At 43.4% G+C, this 10976-nt stretch overlaps 1 long non-coding RNA gene across 1 annotated transcript in view; it reads left to right on the plus strand.

Moving 5' to 3' along the window:
- Positions 1-5532, plus strand: part of LOC146829149 (uncharacterized) — a 49689-nt gene extending 44157 nt beyond the window's left edge. The window contains exon 3 of the long non-coding RNA XR_014961919.1: positions 1626-5532. This is a non-coding gene — a long non-coding RNA (uncharacterized LOC146829149). The remainder of the gene's footprint in view (positions 1-1625) is intronic.
- The last annotated feature ends 5444 nt before the right edge of the window (positions 5533-10976 follow it).

A 10976-nucleotide genomic window follows, 5' to 3' on the forward strand; every position in this document is an offset into this window, starting at 1 on the left:
AACTTTGACATAGACTTTAGAAAATCGTCTCCGAAAAGTAGACCTTTAGCAGAAGGACTAAAGGTCTCCCAGCTAGTAGTGCGCCAGGAGGCGTGTTTGCAGAGAGGTGGAGAAAGGGGGCGTGGCCACCAAAAACCTTTCAGAAAACCTGCTGTGTAGACTTGCTGGAGGTAACAAGAGGGTAGTTGGCTCCCAAGGACCTTCAATAGCCAAGGGAACTTCATCCCTTATCACATGGCCCATGGGGACATTGTCCTCTTCTCTAAGTTGGCATGAGCACACTGCAGATTGCCTGCTGCTTTGCGCGTGTTACTTTAAGACTTTATTTTTGCAACTGTCTTATTGGCGTTTTCATATGAGAACCCATCGCTGTGTTCATACTCTGCAGGTTCCTGGGATTTTGTCTGAACATTGTGGGCAAGGTCGAACAACAATGCCCCTTGTTATTTTGGGACAACATACTTTGGTCTTATTGGAATACAAGAATAGGTAGCACACACTTGGAGAGGAACCTTTCCAGGGAGAAGAGCAAGACAGCACCTATGATGTAGATCTACTCTCTATAGGCTAAGGTATGGGGTCTGCAGACAATGCCCAGAGACCTTCTAATATATAATAACATTACTTCTATGCAAGGGGAGGGAGGTTAGGCTTTATAGTTGTTTCATAATGACATCTCCTTTCAAGATTTACAGACTTACTGCTATGCTGACAGTATTTGTATTATGCATTTTTCTGCTTGTTGTGGCATTTATACTGCATATTAGAGCACATTAGTTAAAATAAACATTTTAAACTTGTGCGTGTCTCTGTCAAATTTTATTGTGGACAAGTACAAGAGTGCAAGCGAAAGGGTGTGTCTTGTCACCACGATTCCTGTGAAATTTGGGAGTGTTGTGTTCTGGGGTGCCTAATCACTTGTTTCTCTGTGTGTGAGTATGAGAGCAAGTGAGACACTATAGGTAATCAGTCCTGGGCTTATGGGTACTAAGGTCGTAGGATGAAAAAGGTCCCTAGATACTAAGGTCGCATCATCCTAAGCATAGTTCTGTTTTTGGGCAGAATTCCTGCAACATGGTGCAGCAAACATTTGGTCTGGTACTTATTCACGGGACCCGTGAAGAGCGCTTGTGCTTGTCCACAATACTCTCTCACCGATTCCCGTAGACGTCCGTGGTGGGGGGCTTAGCCTCCTATATTTGTAGGGTGTACCTATTTTTATAAGATTTGCGTGTCTTTGTAGGGACATTTGCCTGTGGCACCTTCCATTCAGACCAAGGTTCGGCTTTTGCTTCAAAGGCTTACCAGGATGTGATGAAGTCTCTCGGGGTGCAGGAGCAATTCTCGTCTCCCTTTTGGCCCGAGGGCAATTCTGTTGTGGAGTGGATAAACCATGACTTAAAGCAATCTTTGACAGCTAGGATTTTAGGTACTAGTAGGGGCTGGTTGGCTCATCTTTATGGAGTCCAACGTGCACGTAATAATCTCCCTAAAAGATCTCTGGGTGGGTGGACCCCATATGAGTTGCTCTTTGGCATTAAAAGTTTGTGCCAGACCTTGATGCTCCAGACGTTGTGGTGGCTGCCGCTATATTTGACGTACATAACCATTGTGCTATGTTTCAGGATCTACAAATGGCTCGCGACTTACAGGAGAAAGCTCATTTGCCCTCTTCCACGGATGCAGCGGTGCTCTGTCTGGTTTCTGTCTGGCTTCCTAAAGTTGGAGATCTGGTCCGAGAGAAGGTGGAGAACAAAACATTATTTGCTCTATCATACCGTGCACCGGTCCTAGTCCTTGGTGTAAAGGGCACCCAAACTCACCTGGTTCAGCCATGGACATATGTCTGGATTGTGCTGACGATGATGTTCCTCTTCATGTGGATTGGATTCGTGACTGTGCTTTTCTTATTAATTAATGGCCATTACTTACCTGAACGCTCTGCTGTAGACTTGGTTGATGGAGTTCTGGCCCCTCACACTTCATCTCATAAGATGAAAAGTGATCAAGCCCTAGTTTGGGATAAGGTAACATTTGATATCCATGACCCAACAGAAACTTTGCAAATTCCATACGTGTTCTGCGTTTCTTTAGGTGATGTGGTTTTGCCTGGGATACACTGGGATGTTAACGCTGTTTACTCATTATTTGCTGATTTGAATTATACTGCTTTTGACATTGATGATTTGTATTTAAATTCTGCAAATTCTGCTGATTTATTTTGTTACATATATTACGGCCATCATTTTTTACACAAAACCAATAATCAGAGACCACATTTTAATTATAGAAAGTGAGAGCATTGCCCAACCCCATTACAGGGGAGCTCAAAGACCCAAATGAGCAAATGTATGTACTTTACTTGTTACAATCTCTCACACCCTTTGTCCTATTTTTATAAATTGAGTATGACGACCCGCAACAAAATTATGCTGACCCATACTAAATTGGTCTATTCCTCTTCCTTCATAACTGATTTGCCCATGTAAGGTTATGATTACTGGAGGGACACGGTTGATTTAAAATCTGTTTGGGGTATCTAAGATTGGCAAGTGCAGGGCACTGAATCATTGCACTGCGCATGTTTACTACCGTCTCAGCTCATATTTTTAAATCAGACAGTACAGCAAACTACTTGTTTTGGTTTAGCCACAGCAAAAAAATTTAATACACCTTCCATTCCGTTCTTGGCTGCCTATGACACATGGCATACACATACCAACTACACAATTGAGTATTTAACTGTCATGTTTCAGAGCGGTACACTAAACTCTTCAAATATTAACCCTTTGGGTTGGTTATTGTGGCCAACCAGCTCAAATGCATGTCAATTACGCTTTTTGAATACCACAAAGGGGCTTACACAAAGTAGACCTGATCCTTGTTTTCCACATTCTCATACAGTTACCACATATTCTGTTGGTAAATTATGTCAACAATGGTTGGATCATTCCACACTGTCATCTGTGAAACAACATCTTTCCCTTTTATCAGGTGACATCGATCTTGTTGATTTTCTTATGGGTCAAAGTCCCCTCACACTAAACGTTTTGTTTATGCAGCATATAATGAATTTGGAAGCTGTCGCACATGGAAGCTGCGGTGCGCCTACGTCAAATAGACCAAGATAATTTATAAAAAGTTCTTGCAGTAGTTGATAACAGCATTAATACACTGTCTTCTTGTATATATACTTTGGATAATATTGTCGCATCGGTAATTGCCATTGTTCAAAACGAAGTGTCTGTTTTGTTTCATGGTCAAAATCAGCTGGGTTCTGTTATGCACTTTGGATGGACCTTGCTAACACTCAAAAGTGGGAAAGTACCATGGGATTACCTGAATGCTTCTGCACTGTTTGTACCATTTAATTTGACAGATAAAGAGAAATTGATGTCAATGAAAAACGCAACATATACAATGTTACATATTGAATAACTAGAACAGTTACCATTTTCTGTGGCAGAAACTGATGCAGCTGTGTGGTTAATACATGGGGTTATTTTATCACCTATCTCACTCTTCTCATTTACAGCCTGCATGAAACACTATCCAGTTGGTAGATATGAACCCCTTGGGAGTACCTATATTCCTGAATTATTGTCCTTGCCTTTCACATGTTTACGTCAACAAGCAGATAAGGAGGTCTTCCTTACAGGGGAGGCTTGTGATTCTACAGTAGGACACTCCTTGGTCTGTAAACAAGTTAAACTTCACGGTGCTTGCAACATTTCGGCCCCTAATTTGGCTTTTTTTTAAAGGGACGCCGGTCTCAGCTATTATTCCCGCACTGACTTTGCTTTCTAATGGCACTTATCTTTTCCTAAATAACTGCTGCGGCTTACGGGCAAGCATCTCGTAACAGATTTCAATAAGCTAAGCAGACTCAAAGCGCTTTTGTTTCAACAAGAAGTGACTCTCACATCAGCTTGTGAGACCTTCTAATTGCAGGTGGTGAGAACCGCGAGTGAGATTCAGTCACTGCTAAATATGAATCTCCCTCTCCATTTTGGAGAATAAATTTACCAAATATTTTTTTGCGTCTGATACAGAGGGGCCTGGCACACTTTTTTAAACTTGGGATCCAGCCTTGCCCCTTCCTTTCAGCCTATTTTTAGAGTAATACAAGCTTTTATCCATTCTATTTTTTCTAGCACCTTCGGAGGGGTTCCCCTATTGCTCATTTTGATTTGCGGCATACGTGTACTTCTACTGCTGCTCGGCAATGGCTACTTGACCTGTGGAGCTGCCAAGCCGGGTCCAGTTGCAGCTGTACCATGATCGGATGCGGCAGCTTTTCGGTTTGATGCCATAATAAGCTCTCAACATTGATTATTGGCTGACCTTCCATCTTGCCTACTTCACCTGCATGCAACCTGTGTTCTACTGCCTTTCAATGGGCCCTGGATGTCTGCCTCTCAAATACATCACACGCTGTCCTGGATTATGAACTGTTGATGGGTCCTTTGATGGCCCATGACCAGGACTGTTCTGTGGGTAGGCGCCTGGTGTACGATCCTCTACTTGGACCAACGGCAGGCTTGAGTACCTGTGCTAGTGCACAGTGCCTCTTGGATTGGAGTTTCCTCGAAGTTAACGCAGGTTGGCCTGATATACTTCTAATGGTCTCTGGATATGAGGAGCATGTGTGCTTATTCGAGTTACTTAATTGGATGGCATACCTTTTTACTATTGAAGGTTCAGACAACCTACTGGAACATATGGCATTCTATGTTTCCCGCAAACCTTTTGGCTCTGAAGATTTGCTGTGAATGGATATCGTTTTGTGTACCCAATCGGCATTTAAATTTTTTTTATTAGTCCTTAAAGATTCTACTTGGGATTTGAATGGCTCTTTGGCCTTCCACCGAGATGCTTTGCCTCTGCTTACCTTTTGTTTTAGCCCGAAGCTAACGACCTGACCAAGAGGAGGGTGTCACATGGCCCATGGGGACATTGTTGTCTTCTCTAAGTTGGCATGAGCACGCTGCAGATTGCACTCTGCTTTGTGCACGTTACTATAAGACTTTATTTTTGCAACTGTCTCTATTGCTTTTTTTACGAGAACCCATCGCTGTGTTCACACTCTGCAGGTTCCTGAGATTTTGTCTGAACAATGTGGGCAAGGTCGAACAACAATGCCCCTTGTTAATTTGTTCTGGCCAGGCCTTAGCACCTTGACAAAACATACCAATGCAGCTGTTGTTTGTGACAACGTACTTTGTTCTTATTGGAATACAGGTAGCACATACTTAGAGAGGGACCTTTCCAGGGAGAAGAGCAAGACTGCACATATGATGTAGATCTACCCGCTATAGGCTAAGGTATGGGGTCTGCAGACAACGCCCAGAGATCTTCTAATATATAATAATATTACTACTATGCAAGGGGAGGGAAGTTAGGCTTTATAGTCGTTTCATAATGACATCTCCTTTCATGATTTACGGACTAACTGCTATGCTGACAGTTATTGTATTATGCATTTTTCTGCTTTTTGAGGCACGTATATTGCATATTAGAGCATGTTAGATGAAAAAACATTTTAAACTTGTCCGTGTCTCTGTCCAATCTTACTGTTGACAAGTACAAGAGTGCGAGCGAAAGGGTGTGTCTTGTCACTGCGATTCCTCTGAGATTTGGGAGTGTTGTATTCTGGGGTGTCTAATCACTTGTTTCTCTGTGAGTGAGTAGGAGAGCAAGTGAGACGCTATAGCTGGTCGGTCCTGGGCTCATGGGTACTAAGGTGGTAGGATGACTCAGTCACCAGACTCAGTCCCTAGACACTAAGGTTCCATACTCCTCCGCATAGTTCTGCAAACGTGCCTCCTGGGGCACTACTGGTTGGGAGATGAAGTCCACTTTACTCCTGAGGGACCTTGGGGGCCAAGAAGCCGTCCTGGTACCTCCTGTAAGTAATACACAGCGGGATTCCCAAGAGCTAGTCTGAGGCCCAGCCCCCTTACTCCACCACTCTGCAAACACGACTACTAGTTAAAAAACCATAGAAATTGACTGAAAAACACAAAGGTCTTTATAGTTAGGAATTAGCATTTCAAAAATCTTAAAATTTCACTGAAAAAACCAAAGGTTACAGGGACGTTATAGTTAGGCTCAGTTGTCACTTGTACAAACCCAGAGAAATTCTAACTATAACTCACGCCCCCGCAATGCACTGCTTATGACCTCACATATTACATCACTCAGTGCATGGTCAGTTACATCTCTAATGACATCACTGATGACATCTCAAATGACATCACTAATGTATTATGGTGAATCAGAGGAGCACACAGGGGACCAACTAGGCCAGTCCATTGGCCCTGGGGCGGGGACAGGTTCATGGGATGTGGCCATGACAACACAGCAGGTAAATGGTGACATGACAAGGCAAAGGGCAAAGTCCCGAGGTCCACCAGCCTCTTTAACCCCTGTTCCTCTAAAATCCAGTGAAGTGGCGATAAGACAATCTGCTAGGATAATGGGTAATTCCCCCATGGCTGTAACAAGGGGAACACAAATAGTAGGCAGCCATGCTCTTGACGTCCCTATTGACAAAAGAATCTAGGAAAGAAGCTAAAGGTCCTGTCCTGGAATGTTGCCGGTTTGAAAAGTAAACTGTCTTGCTCTGACTGGGGACTTTTTGTTAACCAGTTTGATATCTGCCTGTATCAGGAAACATGGGCACGGCAAGATTCTCACAGGGTGGGGTTTGCGTCATTTACCATCCGAGCCACCTCGGGAGGGAGGGGTAGACCGTCTGGGGGTCTGTGTATTTGGGTAGGCTCACACCTTGGCTGTACAGCCAAATAGTTGGACTCTCTGTCCAACAATATCCAATGTGTGGTACTTAGCTTCCCCTCCAAGCTGGAATTGGCTCTTATTAATATCTACTCCCGCCCTGTTAGTGTGAGCAAGGAATCTCTAACTTTTGAACAAATGAGTGCTTTTATTCCCATAATCCCTCCTACTACATGGGTGATAGTAGGGGGAGATTTTAATTGTCAATTTGAGCCCTTACCAGATATGGTTGACACAATCCATACCGAGGAGGATGCATACTGGTTAATTCCTGAGCCGCAAATTCCCCCAATAAAGGCCTGGTCTCCACTGGCAACCCAGAACAATGCATTTACTTTGACTCACTCCTTGAGAGCATGGAATGTTATACAGACTTAAGAAAAAATCCTAACTTTACTACTACTAAATGCCTTCTGTGAATACCAAAAGTAGTAAGTTTAGGGTTTTGTCTTAAGTTAGTTCTGTGAATTGGGCCCAAAGAGTTTACACGCCGAGCAAAAGAGACATGGGAATTGGACAGATGGGAGGCCTTAAAAACTGCCCTATCCATCAAAGACTCAAAGAAGTTCTGGTCTATAGTCAGCACAGGGAGTAGTGAGGGTAAGCCAGCAGTAGAACCCAATATTGCAGCAGAAGCATGGGAAGTGCACTTCCAGGTTCTATACACTATTCCGGGCTTCTCTGCCCCTCCACCTGTAACTGTTTAGGGTTTATCATGTAGAAGCTACAGAGTTTACTTTGTTAGAAGTGACAAATGTGATAAATAAGCTCCCCCCCGGTAAAGCACCGGGACTGGACAAGATCCCGGGGGACCTCTTCCGCCACAAACCGAAAATCTGGGGACCCTATTTAAAGGTTTTATTCAATGCCATTTTGAAGGGCATGCCGATCCACGAAACATGGGCAGGGGTAGAAATTGTCCCAAATTTTAAAAAAGGTTCTCTCCTCCCAGCCAACTACAGACCAATCAGTCTGATTGATGTTACACAAAAACTCTTTGCTAGGGTAATTCTTGATCGCCTTAAGGGGTAGATGAACGATCACGAGATATTAAGTCCATACCAGACTGGATTCAGGAGAAACACCTTCACCGTTGACCAAATATATAGACTTCAACTTATATTTTGGAAAACGGTGGGAATGGAGGGTGGCAGCCTCTATTTGATTTTCGTGGATCTTAAGACAGCCTTTGACTTGGTGCCCAGGGCAAAGTTATGGGAGGTACTTAGAAAAATGGGGATCCCACCTTACCTGTTGAGCATACTCATAAGACTGCATGAAGGCAATTTTGCCCCGGTAAGGTGTGGGAAAAGCGGAGACCTGACCTCACGGTTTACAGTTGACAGAGGAGTAAGGCAGGGCTGTGTGCTCGCACCGACCCTGTTCTGCCTCTTTGTCAATGCACTGATTGCCTAACTCATCGAGGTCAGGGACAATGATGCCCCCAAACTGGCAGGTACTAATGTTCCGGCAATGATGTTTGCTGTTGACACTCTCCTAATGTCGAAATCCCCCATGGGTATCCAGAGGGTCTTGGACAGCTTTGCACCTTTTGCAAAAATAGGGGGTTGGAGATCAATACTCAGAAGACGAAGTTCATGATCTTCAATCCACCTAAAACTTTGCGTCCAAACCTCTGTTTAGATGGCATCATGCTGGACAGGGTGACGGTATTTGAATACCTAGGGGTCACCCTGACAGAAAATATGGAGTGGGGCTCACAAATTGCTAGAGCTAAGCTTAAGCTAGCCCAGAATACTGGAGGAATTATTAAATTATTGAGAAACTCTTCCACCAAACCTGCTGGGCCTATAGCGGAGATCTAGAAGATGCAAGCCAGGGGTGCCACATTGTATGGGGCTGAATTATGGGGGCACTGTTGTGGTAAAGACGTGAGTAAAGTGGAAAACAGTTTTATGAGACAGATTTTGGGTCTCGCCCCCTGTACCCACCTTACCCCTTCCTACGGCTGGATCTATGAATTAGACCCATCAGGGAGGAGATAGGACGTAGACCCCTACTGTGGGTGACGCCTGAACTGACAGTCTACAGAGCGGAACTAAAGGAGATACTGAGCTTTCCAGGAGTAGCAAAAATCCCTTGGTTTACCTATATAAAAAAAGAATGTAGCAGGCTCGGTAAACCAAGCATGTGGAGTAACCCAGAGGAAGAGTGTTCTGCTGACTCCCGTTCCGAAGTAGTAAAAGTCTACCGAATGAGCAAGCTAGCAGAGGTGCAAGGGAATCCTGTCCATAGGACATCTGACAGCTACATTTTTATCCCTGAAGGACGAGTATTTATTTGAGCACTTTTTATACGACATCTAACCATCAATGGCAAGAAAAGTATATGTCCAGTTCAGACTGGGTACCCTGCCGCTCCGTGTCTTCTCCTGTAAATGGAAAGGCGAGGGTGTCCAACCTGTAATTGGGATGAAGAGTCAGAGCTGCATGTCATCTTTTTCTGCCCTGCTTCCAAAGTAGCGAGGAAATATTGGCTTGTCCCACTACGTAGGAATTTAGGGTTTGTACACTGCACAGAGGCATTTAGGGTTTTAAAGCACGATACTTGCAAACCGATTGTAGTTGCTGTATCAAGATTTTTTACCTCAATGTGGCATAGGCGCTGGTCATTTGTACATATGCCTGTCCAGTAACAAATAGCATACTGCTTCAGAATCTCTAGGGTTTTTCCTTTAACTCATTTTTAAAAAATATTTTACTTTTAACCTTAAAATCAATAGAGTTTCTATTGTTTTAAAATGTTTAAAACGTTTTATTCCTATGGCTGCCGCAATGAAATTGTAATGAATTGCTACTTCCATGACTATCTGTAATGATACTTACATTAACAGCATTCCTATTGCTATTGCTGATGGGTTTTACTAGGAGTCTGTCTTTCTAATCCATTGCCTCTTGTTCTGCACACACCTTGCCTATGTAATTCAACGAGCCTATTGGACTTAGTTATGTGTTGGTGTAGATCCTCTTTTTTTTAACTCGAATTATTGAGGTGATGTAAATATATTTTGTAAAGAAGACTGTTTTAAACTGTTGTGAATTGTAATGCTTTGTTTACTGTGAGTATACTTTTATGGTTGCCTAGACCGAAATAATTTTTTTCTGAACTGAACTAATGATATCACTGATGACATCACCCACAGAATATCTGACGCACATACTCACACCCCATTTAACCTTCCATGCACCCACTTCAACTACTACACACTACCATTCTTAAACCCATTCACACACATACTAGTAATTCCACAGCCACTCACTGATTCATAGATCAACACACACATCCACTCACTCACCCATACAGCCACTCATACACCCAGTCACTCACTAGTACAGCCACTGACATATCCACTCATACAGCCACTCACACACTGAGGCAGTCACCCATAGAGCTACTTACACACCTACTTACTCACCCATATAGTCAATCACACAGACACTCAGTCACCCATGCATTACACACACACTCACTCACTTACTTATACACAATCTAACCTGTACTCACACACCTATACAGTCACTGGCACAAGCACACAGCAATTCTCACATTTACTCACTCACCCGCACAGTCACTCATATACTCCATCACCCACCTATACTGCCTTTCACATACCCAGTTATTCACCCATATGCCACTGACACATGCACTCAGTCACTGACAAACCCATACACACACTCATTCACCCACACACACACACTCACTAACCCATATAGCCACTGACTCACCCACTAAACATCACCTACCCACACAGACACTCAGACACCCATAGAGGTACTCGGACAACCAATCACTTACTCATACAGAAAGTCACGTACCCACTCACACACCCATACAACCACTTAGACACAAACTGACAGACAGATACATTCACACAACCAGTCACTTACCCATGCATTCACTGAGACACCTAATCACTCACTTACACAGTTAGTCATGCACCCACTGAATCATCCAATCAGGCACTGATTCACCAATATACCTTGGTATATAATTTAACACTAAAACTTTTTTAAAACACTGATGATGTCATCAGTGATGTCATTTGAGATATCATCAGCGATGTCATCATTGATGTCACTGACCATGTCATGAGTGATGTAATATGTGAGGTCGTAAGCAGTGCATTGCGGGGGCACAAGTTATAGTTAGCTCACTAA

Source organism: Triturus cristatus, chromosome 5_2 (genome assembly GCF_964204655.1).
Source record: "Triturus cristatus chromosome 5_2, aTriCri1.1, whole genome shotgun sequence".
Lineage (NCBI taxonomy): Eukaryota > Metazoa > Chordata > Amphibia > Caudata > Salamandridae > Triturus > Triturus cristatus.